Raw genomic sequence first — 20,837 nt, forward strand, 5'->3', positions numbered from 1 at the left:
AAGTCTGGCAACCGTGACAGCTTCAGCCCGACTCAGAATGTCACAGAGCTCAGTTGTGTATGTTATACAACATGCAGGCGGGGCTTGGACACCGTCCAATCACTCCGTAGCAAATGGTTTCGAGTCCTGGTTCTAAATTCAGATTAACCTGGGTTGGAATCTACATTCACCACCTAACTATCTGTAAGGCCTTGGGCAAGTAACTTAACCAACCCTCCATAAGTCTCTGTTTCCTCACTTGTACGGTGGGACTAAAAATGGACAGCTTTTTAGGGTTATATAAGTAATAAGAAAATGGAAAGCTATTAGTGCAGTGCCTGATATAAAGTGTGTGGTGACTGTTATTTATATCAAGTTGTAGTTGCTATTATTTATCAATAAACGTTTATTGAGCTTGTAGTGATCTTCTATTAGGTTGTGGGAGGAAAGATTACTTCCTAGATGAAGTATTTCTCTACCCAGCCCTTTCCATCCCTGCCTGAAATAAATGTTCTCAACGTCTGCCAGGATAGAGTTCTCAAGTATATGCCTTCCCTGGGGAGAGGGAGGTCCCCTGGAATATTAATGAGATAGGATATCGGTGTGAACGCTTGTAGGGATCAGGATAGATGGTCTAATTTTTTTTAAACTTTTTGTTTTTGAGGTACAAATTCGGTAAAGTGCTTTGTGTACAGAACAATGAATTCCTACGTATGTGTATCCCCATGTAGCTGCCACCCAGATCAAGACATAGAACATCTCCAGCTTCCTCATGCCCCTTCTCATCCAGTGTCCCACAAAGGTAACCACTCTTCTCACCTCTATCACCAATGTTTGAACTCCTTGTGGATGAATTACATAGTATGTGCATTTTTGTGTCTAGCTTCTTTCACTCAACAATGTGTCTATGAAGTTCATCCATGTTGTTGCATATAACATGGTTCATTCTTTTCCATTGCTGCGTATTATTTCATTACGTAAATATTCAATAGTTTATGTACTCATTCCACGGGTGGATGTTTGAGTTGCATCAGGTTTTTGCCTATCATGGAAGAAGCTGCTACAAACAATACTTTTTACCAGCTTTATTGAGGTATACTTAACAAAAATTGTATATATTTAAAGTGTACTACATGTTGTTTTGATATACATGTTCCTTGAAGCTAATTAACAGCCAAGCTAATTAACATATCCATCACCTTACATAATTACCTTTTGTATGTATGTGTGTGTGTTTGGGGACGGGGGTGGGGTACGGTGAGAATGACTAAGATCAAATCTCAAGTATATAATACAGTATTATTAACTATAGTCACCATGCTGTACATTAGATCCCCAGAACTTATTCTGAACCTTTTTACCCCCTGACCTACAAACATTCTTATATATGTCTTTTGGTGGAAATACATCCATTTATGTTGGGTTTATACCCAAGGATTGGAATCGCTGGCTCATAGAATACACACATATTAAGCTTTAAGTATACTGCGAAACATTTTTCCAAAGTGGCATAACAATTTATATTCCAGTGACATGAGATTTCTGGTTGCTTCACATGTTTGCCAGGGTTGATACTGTCAGTCTTTTCAATTTAAAAATGGGGTTGTATATTTCACTGTGATTTATATTTACATTTCTCTGATAATGATGTTGAGCAGCTTTTCATATGCTTTTTGGCCATTTTGATACCCTTTTAGTGAAATACCTGTTCAAGTCTTTTGCCTATTTCTCGGGGGTTTTCTGTCTTAATGATCTGTGAGAATTCTTTACACATCATGGATGAGTCCTTTGTCCAATACACGTATTACAAATACCTTCTCCCAGTCTGTGGCTTTCTTTTCATTCTCTTGATGTTATCTTTTGATAAACAGAAATTCTTAATTTTAATGACATCTGATTTATTAATCTTATCTTTTATGACTAGTGCTTTTAATGTCCTGTTTAAGAAATCTTTGCCCAGCCTAAGGCCATAGAGGTCCTCTCCTTCATTTCCTTCTAGGAACTTGGTTGTCTTAACTTTCACATTTAGGTGTATGATTCATCTCAAATTAATTTTTTGTGCAGTCTGGGGTCAAGATTTATTTTTTCCCATACAGATATCCAATTAGCTCAGCACCATTGGCAAGTAGTTTTGTTGAATGAATGAATGGATATTTATTAAATGAAAAATTCGATTAAGAAAACAAAGTGACCAGTTACTTAAAATCCAGATTGTCCAGAAAAATCCAAGGTACATGATCACAATAAGACAAATACAAATTACCACATTACATTGGTCCTAGGACCATTTCTACTTTTTCAGTGTGTCATGGATACCATTAGCGCAAGCAGCCTCAGGGTAGAACACGGGTCAGAAATTCTTACCTAGAATTTGATCTAGCCTGATTTAGTCCCATCTTTGCTTAGGTCACATTTTGTTCAGCGTCCTGACCCTTAGGCAATTTTGTGGTAGGGGGGAGGGGAGAGCCAAGAGCCAGAAGAGAAATTCCTTATTCGTATGTGTGTATATATTTTTCTTTGAGCCTCTTTTTATTCCTGGGGCATTACTTGACTTTTATAGAATTTTATCCCCATTTTTTTGTTTGTTTGTTTTGTTTTTTAAAGTACACAGTTCTTTCTACCCCATGTGGCCTCCTGGAACTGGAAGGAGCCTCGAGAAGTCATCAGGTACTGCCCATGGGACATGGACCAGATATTGAAACCGTCTTCCGAGATTACTGGAGCCTCCTTGCCCATTCAAAATGATTTAAAGACCTTTGCTTTAATTCACTGATCTGTACCTAGGAAAGCTGAGAAAAGGAATGAAGAGGGAGTAAATAGTCTTTAAAATGCAGGCATGACTCAACTGTCACCATGACACTGAAGAAGTTTTATGTCTCAATAGGATTTAATTTAAATACTTAGGAAATTCTATCGTTAATCCTCATTTTTAAGGCTAGAAATACCTTTTGTATAGTGCCCAGTTATCCTCATTTATCAGTTTTCTTAAGTCTTAAGTATTTGTATTACTTTATCCCAAGGTGGATCACCTTGGTAAGCATTTATTAAAATGCCCTTATCTAAATATCTTGTCTTAAAATGATTTTTAAGTTTTTATTGATGTTTATTGACATATAGAGAAGTACACAGATCATCAGAGCACAGCTCAATAAATTTTCACAAACTGAACAAACTTGTCACTAGCACACAGATCGAGAAACTAAGGAGCACCACAGCACTGGCAGACCTGTTTTAGAACAGTGGCATTTTCTACATCCTCACAAGTCTCGGTGGGGGGGCCAAGGCATGACTCAGCTTTCCACTTCCCACCTAGAACTCTCGCCAGTAAATCCCTGTCTCTTTTCAGACTTCTTTAGACCAATATTTTTCTTGGGTGTTGCAGAATGAGAGCTAGGTTTGGAGTAAGAAGGTGTGAGTTTTATGGGAGGAGGTAGAGGGCTGCATCTTTGGGCACAGCTATGACAGCAGGCTCAAGCACGACATGGCAGTGGAAGCACTGGGGCACGGAGGCAGCATGAAGCAAGATGGGGGACCAGAAAGGGGAAGGGGGTGATGGTGGCACTGCCAGAGAAATGAGGATGCCAAAGATGAGCAGGGCTGACCTCACCCCTCTGAGGTAGTATCTCTAGACACCCTTCCTGCCCACCACCCTAACAGGGTCACTTGAGAAAGGATGTAGGGTTTAGTCAGATGGCTGGTATCCCTGTCAAATGGCTTAGCCCCTCTGAGTCTCAGCTCCCTAATCGACGATAACTGGCCTCCCTGCTTCGTGGAGGTGTGTGCTGATCAAATGAGGTAGTGAATGCATGTGAGAACAGTTGCCCTGTTCACAGGATTTATCTCTGCCAAGCTTGGGCCCTTTTCTCTCTTTCTGTTTGAAGAGCTTGGCAAGCAAGTCGGATGAGAGCAGAGGAGGGTAAATTCTCAACACCTTGCTATGGCTGCCTTCACTTCTGGGGCTCTGGATCTCTTATCTGAGGATTAAAGTTTTCAAATCTCCCTTCAGGGAAAAGGAATTCCATGAAAGTGTAAATTGTCAACTGATCGTTTCATATCTCGTGACCAATCACTGGGTCCATTCTGAACCTGCCTTACATTTAGGTCCCAGATGTCTGTCTCGCCAGCCACCATAACGCCTGAAACTCGCAGCACAGGAGTCTGTGCCTGTTGGCGAAGAGACTCCCGCCATTTCCACACAGATTACCAGAGGAAGAGGATGCCTCCCTGCTAGGAATGTCTGCCTCACCTCCCAGGGGACCTCAAACATTGTCTTCCAGGCCACATATTAGCCTAGATTTTCAGGTGCAAGCAATCAAAAATGACTCTGGGGCTTCCCTGGTGGCGCAGTGGTTGAGAGTCCGCCTGCCGATGCAGGGGACACGGGTTCGTGCCCCGGTCTGGGAAGATCCCACATGCCGCGGAGCGGCTGGGCCCGTGACCCATGGCCGCTGAGCCTGCGCGTCCGGAGCCTGTGCTCCGCAACGGGAGAGGCCACAACAGTGAGAGGCCCGTGTACGGGGAGCCCACGGAATCAGCAGGATGACTAGAGAACTTGACCAGTTGGATGTGCTACCAGGAACAAGGCTTAAAAATTGTACTGTAGAACTGGTCCAGGGAAGATGCCATCACCACAGATATAGGCAATGCACGTTGCTGCTGCCGCCTCTGGAAACGATGTAATTGCCACTCCCACCACTGCCGCCAGCCATTGGTAGGTAGAATTTTTGTGTCCCATCACTAGCTTCCGATCCAAAATCTGGGTGGGAACATCTGATCAGCAGAGCCCAGATCATGTGCCCAAGCCCTGGTTGCAAAGAAGGCTCAAAAATCAGGTTATGTGATTTAACTCCGAGTTTTAACTCTGCAAAGTGGGCTCTACCTCTTAAGGAAGGGAATTCTCCAAATTCAGATGCTGGATGGCCAGAACATGTGCCTCTTCCTTCCAGTCTTTACATCCATCTCTTGTGAGCATTGATTGAATGAATAAGCATTCTTTGATCCATCTAGCCCTGGGACACAGATCCAGACAAGTTTCTGAAGCTTACAAGTTGGAGAACCAGGAAATGGATTCTTGAGAAGCTTTGAGGATGGAGGCCAGCCAGCTAGCCTCACCTTGCCTGTACACTCTGCTGTTTGGCCAGGTGATACTTTTCCTCTTCAAAATTCTTCAAATAAACACTGAGTGAATGATGTTTGGTAAAAGGAAGGAAGGAAGGGGACTTCCCTGGTGGCGCAGTGGTTAAGAATCCACCTGCCAATGCAGGGGACACGGGTTTAATCCCTGGTCCCAGAAGATCTCACATGCCTGCGGAGCAACTAAGCCCGTGTGCCACAACTACTGAGCCTGTGCTCTAGAGCCCACATGCCACAACTACTGAAGTCCACGCACCCTAGAGCCCGTGTGCTACAACAACTGAGCCCATGCGCCGCAACTGCTGAAGCCCATGCTCTAGGGCCCGTGCACCACAACTACTGAGCCTGTGCTTTAGAGCCCGTGAGCCGCAACTACTGAAGCCCACATGCTCTATGGTCCGTGCTCCACCACAAGAGAAGCCACCGCAATGAGAAGCCCGCACACTGCAATGAAGAGTAGCCCCCGCTCGCCACAACTAGGGAAAGCCCGCACACAGCAACAAAGACCCAATGCAATCAAAAAAATTTTTAAAAAAGAACAAAAAAGGAAGCAAAGTGGGAGGGAGGGAGGGAGGGAGGAAGGAAGGAAAGCGCCTTGAACACATCACCCACCCTTCCCCAAGTCTCAGGTTTCATTCCTAGCTCTGCGTTACTTTAACCACTGCTCTGGGCCTCAGTTTCCCCATCTGTTAACAAAGGAAAAAAAAGGACCCAGCCTGGCTTACCTCCAGCACCTCCAGCTCCAATAGTGTCATGAAGGAGCTAAAGGGTATGTGGCGCGGCTGCCCAGCACATCAGGGGGTTGGCCGCGTATACTGACAGTGTCCCAGAGCTGGCGCTTGTGTAACAGGCGGATTTACCGAGAGGGGACGACTGTTTGCTCAGCAGCCGAGAAGTCTATAATTAGACTGTCACAACATCAGCAAAAGTACAGGATCAATGTAATCAGAGAAGAAATGGAAAAGAACACGGCGTCAGTCAAAGTCTCCAGTGGGTCCCCGTGGTTTCCGGACCACTAATCGCCCAGGCGATTCAACCTCCCGCTTGTGGGTTTCCTCCTGGTGATGACCAGGTTGGTTTGGGCCTGACTGCCCTTTACCACTACCCAGCTCTCCTCCTTCTCTTCCCCTTCTCCCTTCCTCTGCTCACTGAGTCTTAGGAATGAGAGACCAGAGGAGGCAGGACCTGTGCCACAAACTCATGGGCCGAGGCACCTCTTTTCCTCATAATGTGTATGTGTGTGGAGTGGAGGAGAGCCAACCATAAAATCCAGATCCCTGGGCCCCATCTTGGCCCTACTGGGTAGGTGCCTTAGAATCTGCATTTAGCACATCCTCAGGTGGTTCTAGGTATGCTGAAGCTTGAAGACCACCGGGCTGAGCCATCCTCCTGCCTCATGGCAGCCCTGCCCTTTTGCTTCTACTCTTCATCTGGCCCGGTCATAACCCCGTCAGGATGGCAGCAAGATTTGAGGCAGCCCAGATTAAAGGGCCCTTCCAAAGCCAAGAAATGATAATGGGCCTCTTATTTTCTTTTTAATCACCTTAAGAATTCCAGGGCTTCCCTGGTGGCGCAGTGGTTGAGAGTCCGCCTGCCGATGCAGGGGACACGGGTTTGTGCCCTGGTCCGGGAAGATCCCACATGCCGCGGAGCGGCTGGGCCTGTGAGCCATGGCCGCTGAGCCTGCGTGTCCGGAGCCTGTGCTCCGCAACGGGAGAGGCCACAGCAATGAGAGGCCCGCGTACTGCAAAAAAAAAAAAAAAAGAACTCCAAGCTGCAGACGGGTTTACCTCATTAATCCTCACAACATCTGATCTAGGGGGTAATGGCCAGTGTCTTTAGTTTCTTTCCATCAAAGTGGATCAGGGCCCAGGTCTGCCCCTGAAGGATCTGGATCCGAGGGCTTCTAGGCTCCCCCAAGCCCCATCCTCCTACATAGAAACAACTGGATTTCATAAACCTGTGAATCTTCATTTCAGACACAATTTTTTAACATAAATAACACAAGTTGCATTGTATAAAGATCAGAAAGTGCAGGGAAGCAAAAGGAAGAAGGAAGTCATTACTCATCCCTGATCCCACAGCAACAATTTTGTAAATACTTTGGTGCTTATCCTTCCACACTAGTGTGTGTATGAATACACACACACACACACACACACACACACACACACACACACATGTATTCTGTCCCTGCTTCAGTCTGGGTCCCAGAGGAAAGAGATGGCACACTCAGTCATGGCTACTCAGAAGAGCTTGATGAAGGGACCATTTATCTAGTCATGGGCAAGGTCCAGGGAAATCTTAACAAGGGATGGGCACTAGCAGCGAGACATTTCCACGCTATGCCTGAAGAGATGAGAAGAGGGAGGTTCCCAGAACCTGGGGCGCCTCACTGCAGCTCGGAGAGGGCCACCTGACAGGAGCTGTAGCCTCTGGCCGAACAACAGTCTGCTCCCAGCACCGAAAGAGCCAGGGGAAAGCCGCCTGACTGCTGATTCCTCCTGCCCTCTGCCCTCCTGCCTGGGCCTCCCTGTGTCCCGACTCAACCAGAAGGCAGGTGGGTGCAGTCACCGGAAGGCATCCTCCCCAAGACGCAGAGCCGGGAGTTAGAAGGGTGGCGGGAGGGTCTGGATGGGCAGATGGAGACTGTCCCACACACTTTCCTAAGTGCCTTTATGCACGCGATGATTGGTTTTGAACTTCTAGAATTGCAGATCTAGGACGTGCAGTGTTCTGAGTTCATTCTCTCCTGGACCACAGCGAAAGAGTGAGTTGTGGCTTTGTGGTGTCGCCTTCAACACGGTGAGCTAGGAGCCCTGTCTGCTAGCTCTGACCCCTCTATGCGGTCCTTTGAGGCAGAAACAGCTGTTGAGTTCTTCGGCCCGTGTGGCCTCCTCCACGTCGTAAGACCCAGTGCCGGGGATCAAAGGCAGAATCCGAGCAGACTGGCCCGCAGGAGGCTATAGCCGCACGGGGTGCTTAGAGACCCGACACCAGTATCTTAAACCAGGCAGAGGGGCAAAGCCCCACGGGGAAGGCACAGCGGTCTACACCAACAATAGTGAGTGAGTAATAAAAGCTAATATTTTCGGCCAGTGGTAGCTAATATTTATTAATAACGTTTACTATCCTGGCCTGTTCTAAGTGCTTTATAGGTATTTATATCATTGAATCTCCCAGCAGCCCCGTGAGGCAGGTCATACTATCAGCCCCATTTTCGAGCCGAAGAAACAGGCATGGAAAAATTAACTCACACAGAAATTGAGGTATAGAAAGGTTAAATGGTGAAGCCAGAGTTTGAACCCAGGCAGGCTGATTCAAAAACCCACTTTCTCAAAATCTATGTTCTATTCCAGTGAGTCTGCCATCAAAACTATGTGGAAGATGATACTAAGTCATCATTTGCCGTTTGAATTCTCATCCCCTCACGAGTACCCTGCGAAGCTTCCAGAGGCTGCATGACATGGGATGACATCATTCAGGCTACTGGAATGTTCTGTGTTTTAAAACTTTCTCAGTTTGAGTTTCTAATACAGTCAATCCCGATAGACTTAACTCACATAGACAAAAGTTCCTCCGTGTCTTCAGGTGGGTCCTGCAGGGTCCTGTGAAGGACTCTTGAGACCAAAAAGTATGAGAACCACTGTACTACTCTTTTCCTGTGGGGTTCAGAGGAGGGGGTCCCACTGGATTATGAGATCAAATTTATTATCACTAGTTTCCTTGCCTAAATCATACGATGTGTAAGGCAGATTCTACACTAGAAAATTATAGAACCTGAAGGAACCCAGAGGGGTCAAAGGGCCATTTTCTTGGTTTGGGGAGGATGGCTGCAGCTGGGCTGTGGGCTTCCCTGCCCCTGGCTGCCTCATGGGCCTGCTGATGGCCAGGGGGGCCCTGCTGGTATTGTCCAGGACCCCTGGGCCAAGCCCAGGTCATGTCAGGGGAATGGAGAGTATCTGGTTGAAAGACCACACCAGTAATATTTGTCATCTCATTTGCAAGGAAGAGTGGAAGTTTAAAGCTTTGTGATTTTCAGTAGAAGAGTATAATTTTACTTATCTGTCAAGATTTATAAAACATGATTGCCAGGTGCCCTTGTTTTTTTAGTCTATGAAATGGGGAATAAGTAATAATAATTGCTTTTTAGTTGGTAGATATTGGGAATTATAGCAAATGAAGTTAGCCAATCATGGGGAAAGGCTAGAATCTAACACTGGGGATGGCATAAAGTCATTGATGTTCCTTGCTTCAAAGTGAAGAGATAATGGGAAAATGTATGGAGTGGACATTCTAGGCTGGTACCCAGCATCCATTTCTCCTTCCGCAATTGGGGAGCTGCCATGTTGCTTGGGTAGAACTGATGTGGACACCCCAGTGTCCTCATGATGGGCCTAAGCCCATCAGTGTAATTCCACCCCTTGCCCTTGACCATGACTAGTCAGGGATGAGAAGTTATCTCAAGCTCACGTTCAGTGGCTGGAGGAAGGGAAGCCACAGATGTGCGTCTCTTTCTGGACAGGATGATGTGTAGATGTGAGTCCTGGGATGATTGACGTTACTTTGCTGCCATGAGAGAAGCTGATGTGTGCTGAATGAAGTCTACACTCCAGCAAGAGCAGAGCCAAAGACTCAAGGACAGACAAGCCAGAAGACCACACTGCCACCGAGCTCTTCTCTTCCAGAAGCCCAGGACTCCCTGTGTTTTAGCCAATTTAACTATTTTTCTGATACTTAGCAACCAGAGCATCTGATATAATTAAATAACTTTTTTCCAACTCAAATACTGTCAGAGACAAAAAGTAGGACTGTCATGTTGACCAAAGAGTGTCAAATCTGACAATTTAAGGATAATCAATCCTGATTTTCTGTCACCTTCACTTCCAAACCTTCCACATAGGCATTTCCTATGTTAGTCTTTCTTTCCAAATAAAACGCTCCTTCCCTCTTTGACTGCATAGTGACCAAGCATCAGATACTTGAGTCTCAACAACTGAAGCTTCTCAAGTGTAAAGGAACGTGCGGGGCTCAAAGGACAGCACCACATGTCTCACGAGGGTCACTTGAGCCGACTTCTCTGCAGCAGGACAGATGTGGCAGGCCAAGGGGCAGGACTCATCTGATGGTTGGAAGGATGGGCTCCCGGATCAGACTTGCTGGGTTCAAGCTCTGCCTGTCTCTCTGGGAGAGCTATTTGACCTTGCTAAGCCTCAGCTTCCTTATCTCAAGATAACAAGACGGTGATAATAAGAGGACCTCTAGCCTCTGGATGTTGCAAGGATTCAACGAGCTAATGGAGGTACCATGCGTTTGTGTGGCAAACGGGAATTTTTCCAAAAATGTCAGAGACAGTCCAAGAGACTTCCCCTCCCTGGGACTCAGGTTCCTCTCCTGACAAAGGAGGAGGGATGTCCAGGGTCCCCTCCAGCCAGACGTGCTGCCCTTGGCAGAGACAGGAGCCGGGTTCTCTGCTTGAGCAGCAAGGGGCCTGGGGCAGAGCGCTCTCCTGCAGGGAAGCCCGCCTGCCCTCAGAAATGACGCAGGGGCCATCTGTCAGGTGGCCTCAAGGGCCTTCAGGAAAGATACCTATGTTTGTTTGATTTGGGCTTTGGTGTTAAGTGTAGAGACTGCAGCAGAGAAACAGGGCCACGCGTGCTGGTCGGCATGTCATGAGCGGGGCTGAGTGTGCAGACAGCATGGGTCCAAGGGTCTAAGAGACTGTGTTGTTCATTCTGCTGGGCCTCACGTTGTTCATCCGTAAATAGGGACACCCTCCCTGTCTCTCAGAGAGACTGTGAGGGTTACAGAAAACAACCCACGCGATGTGGGAAAGTGCCTGTCGCACCTCAGTGCCTTGGTGTCAATACTGTTCCTTTCCTCTTTCTGGAGCCCAAGTCCACCAGCCGCCACTGCAACAGGAAATGGAGCTGGAAAGTGCACCCCCTGAGGGTGCAACCCAATAAGCTCTCTAAGCTTCAGATGGAGAGTTGCTGGGGTCCTGAGGAGACAGGCATCATGCAGAGACCCCCGACGGGGGAGAGCTGACCTCACGGCACCCGAGACCCACACCTGGATGTGCTAGTGTGGGAACTAACACATCAGGGTGGCTCTAGCGACCCATGTTCCTCATTGCCCTTCAGAAGTCTATTCATGATTTCTGTTAACTCATGAGACTTGGCTACTCTCTTTTCTAGAGTCTTCTCCCCCCACAAATTCCCAACTCCTCTGTTATTTAAAATTCAAACTCCCAGAGGGAGAATCTGAGGGGCAGGTTGGCATCAGCAGTCACCATGTGGGCGCCTTCCCTCTGGTGGCCTCCCTGGCCCAGGTGCTCTCAGCTGAGGTCACAGGGATGGGATCACAGGCACAGGTGCTCAAGGGACAGCAGAGGGGGGCCAAGAGCCTGAGGTCGTGCAGCTGGATGGGGTCACCAGCTTCAGGGACAGCAGTGTGACACAGCTGTCACCAGTGTGGGCTCCTTGCCCAGGGCTTCCTCCCCCTCTTTCTCATTGTCTTGTTTTGGGGCAGCTCCACCCCAGGCCAAAGATCGTTTCCCGTCAAGATGGTACCACCCCCAGAGCTAGAGGGATCATGCTATGAGGGCCTGGCAGCTGTCTTAACCTATCTCCCAAAGGGCTTGTTTCTTGTTGGAAGAGCCTGAAATAATCACAGGCCTGGGGCTTGCAGACAGTACCGGGGTTTTGTAACCACGTTGGCCCTGATCTGTACACAGTGGCTGAAGCCCAGGGTGAGATGCTGCCGCGGCCTGGCCTGTGGGTGCAGGTTTCCTGCCCCAGTGTTTAGAAGTCTGTTTCCGAGCTGTCTTGTTCGTCATCACGTACACAGGGTGAGGTGACCCCTCTCCCTCGTTCTTGCTGGTGGGGTCTGGGGCAGCCTGGATAACTGAATGTCGCAGCAGTGAGGGATGACCCAGTGTACCTGCATGGCAGAAGAGGCTCTGGTCACTGTACTGAACCAGCACGGAGGACCTACCCTGGGGACAAGGCTGCCCTCTGTGAGGAGGGGGAGGGTCACCTCGCAGGGTGGGATCAGACCTGCTGTCAGTCACCTGGAGAAGAGGTGTGTCTCTCAGATTGCAATCAGCTGAGCTTCCGGGAGGAAGCCCATCCCTGGCATCTTGACCTGAAATGCCTACAGAGGGCATCCTATCTGTGGGCATTAACTTTGCTCCTTTATTTAGGACATTGTTCTTCAAACTTTGAGACCATTGGAACCCCCCGGGGTACTGGTTAAAAGGCACATTCCCATATCCCAACCCCAGAGGCTCCTATTCTCTGAGGTGGGACTCAGGGGTCTTTGATCTTGACAATCACCCCTAGTAGTTCTGATTCAGATGACCATGGACCACATCTAAAGAAACCTGGTCTAAGAGGAAGGTTAGTGTGTCAGGTAAGCCTGAATTCAGAGTCTGGCTCTGCCACTTGCATGCTCTCTGGCCTTTGGCACGCTCTAATCTCTCTGTGCCTCAGTTTCCTCTTCTGAGAAATGGGAACAATCATATCAACCTCATTGGGGCATTAGGGAGAATAAATGAAGTGAGATGCTGCTCTCAAATGCTTGGGAAGGGTGGACATGGGTGATTGATAGAGTCTGACTGAAATCTCACTTGTAGAGCTGTACTTATCAAGGGACACGTTGCAGGAATGAATGGTAATTTTAATGTCCTGAAGAAATGCCACCCTTAGCTGCTCCATTCAGAATCATCATTGATAAACAAGGCAACCCTAACACACCCTCACCCCAGGCATACTCACACCCTCCTCCCTTCTCTCTCAACTGGCCAAGCCCTTTGCCTGGAAGCCCAGTTCTCCATTGCCTGGTCCATGGTCTACCCCATGACCCCCAAACAGACCACCTGTCAGCAGGAAGCCTGTGTCCCGTGCTGACATCCCAACCGTGCAGCCACGCTGAGTACTCTTAGGTCTCAGACTTCTGGTTTTTTAAGTAGTTCCAAGAACTGGTATCCAGCTCTTGGAGAAATAGGATATTCTGTGTGGTCAAATATCTGGGCTCACTGAGAGACGGTACGGATCAGTTGTTTGGCTGATTTTATATACATTAATATTCGAGAATATTTACTTTATACAGAGCGTCTGGCCACTCCCAAACTCAGCTAAAAATAACTGACTGTTCAAGCATTAGAAAGTTACATTAAAACCTTCCAAAGCTCTGTTGTCCTTATTATGAATAGTGATTATCATGGTATCTGAGAATCCCCGAAAGGGCATTTCTAATCATTAGAATTCAGGGTAAGCCAGCTTCTACCTCATTAAGCCTAAAGCCCTGGCAGACATCCAAGAACTGTGGCTATGCCACACAACCCAGCTGGGGACCTGGGTGGGGAGGGTTCAGAGACCTGGCTTCCGGTCATCGCCCTCACCTTGCTGTGTAACCTTGGGCAAGTGTCTCTGAGCTTGTCCCATCCATACAGCTAGGCGGTTATTCCTCAGTCCCATACCTTCTAACGTAGAGTCTGTGTGTCTGGGTGAGCTGACCTTCATGTTTCCGTAGAATGACGCTTGGTCTTGGTTCCAGTTTAACAGGCCAGAGCGCAGTTAGAATCCATCCTTGTTGCCAATGATCCAGTACAAAATGCATTTCTATTTGTTTTGCGCTAAACCAATTCCCCAGGGCAGCCATCCAAGCAGAGCGGAGTTGGTGGTAATGGAGAAAGCCCAAGATGAGGACGTAGTTTCCAGCACCAAGGCCATTAGCCAAGTCTTCCTGACGCCAGGATGGTGAGAGGAAGAGTGGACAGCTCCTACGGGCACCCACGCTTTGGTCCTGACCTGTGCCTTTGGCCACCGTGCTGACAGAGTCCCTGCTTCTCTGGCATTGTGTAGAGGAGACACGGCTCTGAGGGGATGGCAGAGCAGCCATGGGTTTGTGCCACCCACCGTGCCCCTGCCCTGTGGTGCACGTCCAGGAGAGCAGGGCCAGCTTCTTAATGGCCATCGTTTCCAAGATGGCACCTGGCAATGTCAGTCAGAGGGTGAGGGCTTGACCCGGCTTGTCCCTTCATCTGGCCAGCTTTCCATGGGTCACACTGATGAAAGGAGAGGCTCTGCAGGGTCGGGGAGAGGGCGGATTACAGAGCTTTGGAGCGAAGCTGGCCTGACTCTTTTGTTGGATTTGCCCCTTCTCCATACTCACCCTCGTGCCTGTTTGTTCCTGGCTGGGTCTGGCTCTAAGCTGTGGAGAAGTAGCAGCAGAAGAGGAGGAGAGGCTGCCGGAGTTGATGGTAACGATATTCCTAACAGTAGCTCACACATTTGTTTAGTGCACCAGCAGCTGTACCAAGGGCTGTTTCCTAGAGGGAGGATCTTTTGTTCCACATGGAAAAACCGATGTGAGAGATTGAATGATGTGCCAAAGCTACAGGGCTGGTAAACTGGGAGAAAGGATTCGAATCTAGGCCATCCAGCTCCGGAGCTGGCCACTATTGAAGGGCAATGCCTTTCTAGAACTTTCCAGACACCTCCTGGGCAGCTCTGGGCACATCCCCTTTCCACCTCCTTTCTTGGAGCTTAATGCTGTGGCCTGGAGGGAAGCAGACTCCCCCCCTGAGAAGTTTCCACTATTCACCCAGGGTGAGCTGCTTTGCTCCTTTGCTCCTGAGGGACGCGAGTGCGGCGGCCTCCCTTAGAAGCTGCGGGCAGGGGGCATGGCCTCCGCCCTCCTAGGCCCAGCTTTATAAACGCTCCTCAGGCCACTGTCTGGGGGGACACCACCTCTCACCTACCTCACACCGTCTGAACCTTAAGCAGCCAGAGGGCCTCTTTGGGGCCCCCTAGCCTGGGGAACTGTGCTCCAGCTTCGAGGTGGAAAGACCTGGGCTTATGTGCCATCCATAACCCTCTGAAACTCTTGTTTCCTCTGAAAATACGGATAATGATGACTGCCTCACACCTACTGCAGCTTTACCGTGAGGGTGCAATGCAGTCATCGATGTGACAGGTTTTTCATGAATTTTCATAACCAGCTCACCTTGACTGAACTTTCAAACTTGACAAGCAGCATCTTCATCTTGTTTAGATGCACAAAAGGAAGTTCAGAGGAGTTCACGAACGGCCCAGCACCCTGCTTAGGAGCAGCAGGCCCACGCTTGCTCTTGACTCACCTGAGTCACAGCTGTCCCCTCCCTCCCCAAGCCCCGGTGTCATACAGATGCAACGTGATGCTGATTCGGGACCCACTGCGAGGTGAGCCCGGTGTTGCAGAAACCAGGGCGGAGCGGAGATGCTCTGCAGAAGTGTGGGAGCCGTTCCACTCAGAAGCGAGCCTTAGAAACATCTCCTGCCGACAGAACCTGCCGCTTCGGTCACTGGGCGCGGCTGTGTCACTGCTCCGCCTGCGGACAGGGACACCGGGTGGCAAGCATCTTCAAGCCGGCCGCAATTCCGTGCTCTGGGTAATGGCTTCACCTGCTGCCTCCATCGCATGCTTTCTCGGAGGCGTAGCCAAGGAGCAGGGAGACGTTGAATCGGAAGGCATCACCACCCCCACCGCTGAGTCCAGTTCACCACCAGCGGGCTTCTGCACCCCAGTCTTTCAGCCACGCTGGCCCGAGGGGCAGGCTTCAGCGACCTCCCTGAGACCCCAGACACAGGTGTTCGCAGTCTCTTGGGACCCCCGTTCTGCAGCTGAGCTCTTGTGCCTAAATCTTTAAGCGTGAGTCCTTCCAGGTCCCCGTTTGTGTAACTAACATATTATTCTCTTACGATAATGTTAGCTACAAAGGAGTTGTTACCATTTTCCAGAGGACTAAGTGCTCCCATAGGGCTTTGTGCTGTGGCCTCTGCCTGCATTATCTTAGGGAATCATCCCAGCTAGGGCGCTGTTATTCCCGTGGAACAGATCAGGAAACTGAGGTGCAGAGATCGGAAGTGATTAGCCATGCTCAGCAGGCTAGTAAGAGACGGGGGGGGGGGGTGAGCCGGGCTGTTGGGCCCCCAGGCCACACCGGCACGGCCACTGTCCTTGCTCCCGGTCTGATCATCTGCCCCTATCCAGACGCTGCCACTCCTCTGCCCTCCTAGAGGTCAGGGCGTGGGACCCGTGCAGAGACCCTGGGACCCTGAGCCCCCATCTTCCCGGGCTTGACTCCTTCCCCACTCCACCAGGCCTCCGCACCGTCCATCCTCACGGGCCCTGCCCAGCCCTTAGCCAGGCCCGGCGTATTTCCAAAGCGTCCCAACCTGTCTCCCAGCTTCCAGGTTTCTCATGCTTCAATCCATCCTCTGGTGGCTGCCAAAGGCCTCCTCCTGAATCATTCATGCTCCTTCCTCAGCAAGACGCCCCAGCCCCAGCTGCAGGTGACAGAGTCAGGCCCAGACCTGAAGCCTGGCATCCAAGGCCTCAGAGCCTGACCTGAACCCCCTTCAGCCTCTCTCCTGCCCCGCCACCTTCAGTCCAGCCATGCCTGCCTCCTCCCCTGCTCCTCACGGGTACCTACGATTTCTCCCTCCGGTCACATCGATTGTGTGACTGGATTGTGTGACCACATCCAACCGGAGGCCGGGAAATGTTTCCCTTGGTCTGTGGCGGCAGCTGGTGTTGGCCTGCTCCCTCCTCATCCACAACAGCATGGCATTGCTCACTTAGCCACTCAGAAATGTCCATTGAATGCCTACACGTGCTGAGCATCATTCAGGCACCGTGGGGGCCCACATGGCCAGCTCCTGTCGCACGGAGCTTGCAGATTCGCAGAGGACACAGAGTTGGGTGTCTCTGAGGAGCTGAGAAGCCAGGGTTGTGGTGCAAGGTGGGCTGGGGGCCTCTCAGGAAGTTTGACAGCAGTCACACCGAGGTGGCTCCAGCCAGTAGGGGGCAGCAGAGCTGAGAGACCCCCACGAGGGACGGCAGTAAGCAGATGCCACAAAGCACTAGACGGCGTGAGCAATCAGAAGCATATGAGATGGGGAGGAGAGGAAAGAAAGATGGCGGGTAGGAGCCACGGAGGCAGCAGCCGAGACAAGCCGAGCTGCAAGGATGATGCAGACACAGGAGCAGAGAAGAGATGATGCAGCATCGGAGGGACCACAGGCCACCGTGCTGAAGCCCTGCTGAGGCAGCCCGAGCTTCATCCCTGCTCACTGCTCTGCCAGCAGTGCAGGAGGTTGCCCAAGCACGCCCCTGGTCCTTGCATCCCCAAAGCACCAAACGCAGGACAAAGCTGCCATGAGCTGCCATGAGCTGCCATGAGCTGGGCGGCCACCAGCCTACAGAGGCGGCTTCTTTAAGGCCTCCTGTGATGATTACCCAGAGCGACCACACCAGACCAAGATTTGCTCGGAAAGTCCTAAGTGCAGGGAGAGCCTGCAAGCACTGGGTGGCAAATTGCAGGATTGGAGACCACAGAAAGCCACAGGAAAATTCCCGTCAGGGCCAGGAGCAGACACAAGGGGAGAGGGGCTATGAATGGCTCCCTGGATGGGAGGGGAGATAGAACGCTCAGCTAGCTGGTATGGAGGAAAATAAAGAAACGATGGAACAAATGCCTGGAATCCCTGAGTGGAAAGGCTGGCACGGAGAAAGGGAACTATGTGACCAGATGTTTGCTTTGCCTCCTGGATGGAAAGCACTCCAAATGGAAAATTTTCCCGTACCAGTGAGGTCAGAATGTATGAGCAGCCCCTCTTCCAAAAAGCAAGATGGTGGTGTCTGCCAGCCCCTCTGTGCCTCTCGGGAGGACTGCTGTGGCCAGAGGGCAGGCAGCACGGCGGAGACCTCAGCCCCTTCCCTCTCTGGTCCTCTCTGAGAAAGACCACTTGTGGACCGGACAGAGCGTGGCAACACACCATTAGCTCCCCAAGTTTACAGACCTGGCTCTGGAAGGAAGACCCACGGGAAGGGAACCATATCCAACCGGAGGCCGGGAAATGTTTCCCTTGGTCTGTGGCGGCAGCTGGTGTTGGCCTGCTCCCTCCTCATCCACAACAGCATGGCATGAGCGAAGGCAAGCAAAACAGCAGCCAATGCAAAGCGTTCTTGGGCTTTCTGATGTGAACGATCCAGGAACCAAGGGCAGGAGCAACGGAGGAGCCCCCGGGGGAGGGTGGGGGACGAGAAGACCCTGTGGGAAAGCTAGCCGGCTCCAGGGACCTGCTGACTAGTACAGGGTCTTATGGAAATAAAGGGCAGCCGATGTGGAGGGTTGCCTTGTGTTTCACGTGTGTGTATGCCCGTGCACACCTGCGTGTGCATGTGTTTTGTCTACTTCAACCCCCTCCTTGACTTCAGCCTCCAAGGCCTGGCACCTCTCCTCTCTCGAGGCAGTGGGACACCACCTTAGAGCCCCTCCCCCTTCCCCCTCCCCTCCCCCCTCCTCCTTTTTCCCCCAGTTTTATTGAGATATAATTGACGTACAGCACTGTATGAGTTTAAGGTGCACAACATAATGATTTGACTTACATAGATCATGAAACGATTACCACAGTAGGTTTGGTGATCATCCCTCTCATACAGATACAACATTAAAGAAATAGAAAAAAAAAAGTGTTTTCTCTGTGATGAGAACTCTTAGGATTTACTCGACAGCAGCTTTTATTTAAAACCTACAGCAGTGTTAATGATCCTTATCATGTTATGCATTACATCCCTAGTACTTATGTATCTTATAACTGGAAGTATGTACCTTTGACCACCTTCATCTTATTCCCTTCCCCCGAGCCCCCTACCTGTCTCTGGTAGCCACAAACCTGATCTCATTTTCTATGGGTTTGTTTGTTTGTTTTTGAAGTGTCATTGACCTACAACACTATGTTAGTTCCTGGGGTACAACAGAGTGATTTGATATTTATATACATTTCAAAATGATCACCATGATAAGTCTAGTTACAAGATGTCACCCTACAAAGATATTACATAATAATTGAGTATATTCCCCGCACTGTACATTTCAGCCCTGTGACTCATTTATTTTGTAACTGCAGGTCTGTACCTCTTAATCTCCATCGCCTATTTCCCTCCTCCTCCCCATGCCCCGCCCCTCTGACAAGCACCTGTTTGTTCTCTGTGTCTATGACTCTTGTTTCTGTTTGGTTATGTTTGTTCATTTGTTTTATTTAGATTCCACATGTGAGTGAAATCATACAGTATTTGTCTTTCTCTGTCTCATTTCACTTGGAATAATACCCTCTAGGTCCATCCGTGTTGTTGCCGATGGCAAGATTTCATTCCTTTTTATGGCTGAGTAATATTCCAACCCCTCTTCTTCTCGATACTGTGTCAGTTTGGCTGTGGTAACAAGCAACCCCAGTGTCTCGGGGGCTCACAACCACGCACATCTCCCTCGCACTCACATCACCTGTGGGAGGCTGTCGGCTGTGGCTCCACGGGCTCCGCCCCACAACTCCTCATCCCAGGGCCCAGGCTGTAGGAGCTTCCCCAGCTGGTCAGTGCGTTCTTCTGACACACTTCTCAAGCAAGTGCGATGATGGAAACTCTCGCTAAACTTCTGCTGAGACCTGGAATACATCACCATATTTATTCACATTCCGTGGGCTGAATTGTATTACATGGTCAAGTCCAATGTCAGTGGGGTGAGAATGAACATTTCTCCCAAAGGGAAGGAGGGTGAGAATGAGTGCAAACTACCATGTTATTTCATATTGTATGTCAATATTGTCTACCTCCCTTCCAGCAGGTCTCTCCACAGCTCAGCAGTCTCCTCTGAGCAAGCCTCTTTTGTTCTCCTAACAACCTTAAGAAATAATCGCAATGGCAAAAGTAATTAACTTTAAAAACAAAAAAGTAATTAACTTTTACTGCCTCTTTCTTTGTGCCAGGTGTTGTTTAAGTGCTTTACAGGCGTTCTTTGAGTTAACACTCACAGCAGCCCCATGATGTAGCGACCACTGTTATCCCCATTGTACGTGTAAGAAAACTGAGGCTGAGAGGTTGACTGGCCCAAAGTCACACAGCTGCTAAGGGTCAGGTCTGGGATTCACTCCGAGGGCGCCAAAGGCTGTACTTTCAACCCCAGCAACTACACGGCTTCTTCCTATGAGGCCAGGGTGGGGTAGTGGCCCCATATGACAGATGTGCAAACTGAGGCCCAGAAAGTTGACTTGACCTGACCAAAGATACACCCTGTAAACAGAACTAAAGTAGAAATGCCGTCTTCTCCTCCTCAGCAATCCGTCCCCTACACCAAGCCGGGGACATTGTCGTCTAGCACTTTGGGGACACTGACTGCCACCCTGGCCTGGAGCCGTGCAGAGGGAGGCTCCAGTGATGGTGCCTGTCTGTCGGCCTTTTCCTACCGGTCAGCCCAGGGTGGTGAAGTAGCCCAGTCCTGGCTCGACCACTGACGACCTCAGGCAGGTTCCTCGACCTCTCTGAGCTTTACCTTCCCGGTCTACAACATGAGAGCCACAGAGCTTAGAGCATAATGCCAACCAGAGTAACTGGCCTCATTTTCACTCTCCAGCTCCTCCACTCTAAATCCTGCTGGATTTCTTTGGTTAAGACACTCTTGCCCTCCACCTCACCTTCACTTCCTACCCCAGCCCTCCATCCATCCTTCTTGGGTTCGTGTCACCTCCACTGCGCACTCAGACAGGTTTGAGAGGAGGCGTGAGATGAGGTGGGGGCCACAGTCCCACCTGGGCTTCAACAAAGAACCAAATGGGCTGGCTCTCTGTGCTCCCCACCTGGATACACGTATACACGTGTGCACAGACATGCCCACATGTATA

The sequence above is a fragment of the Lagenorhynchus albirostris genome, chromosome 2 (genome assembly GCF_949774975.1).
Source record: "Lagenorhynchus albirostris chromosome 2, mLagAlb1.1, whole genome shotgun sequence".
Taxonomy (NCBI): Eukaryota; Metazoa; Chordata; class Mammalia; order Artiodactyla; family Delphinidae; genus Lagenorhynchus; species Lagenorhynchus albirostris.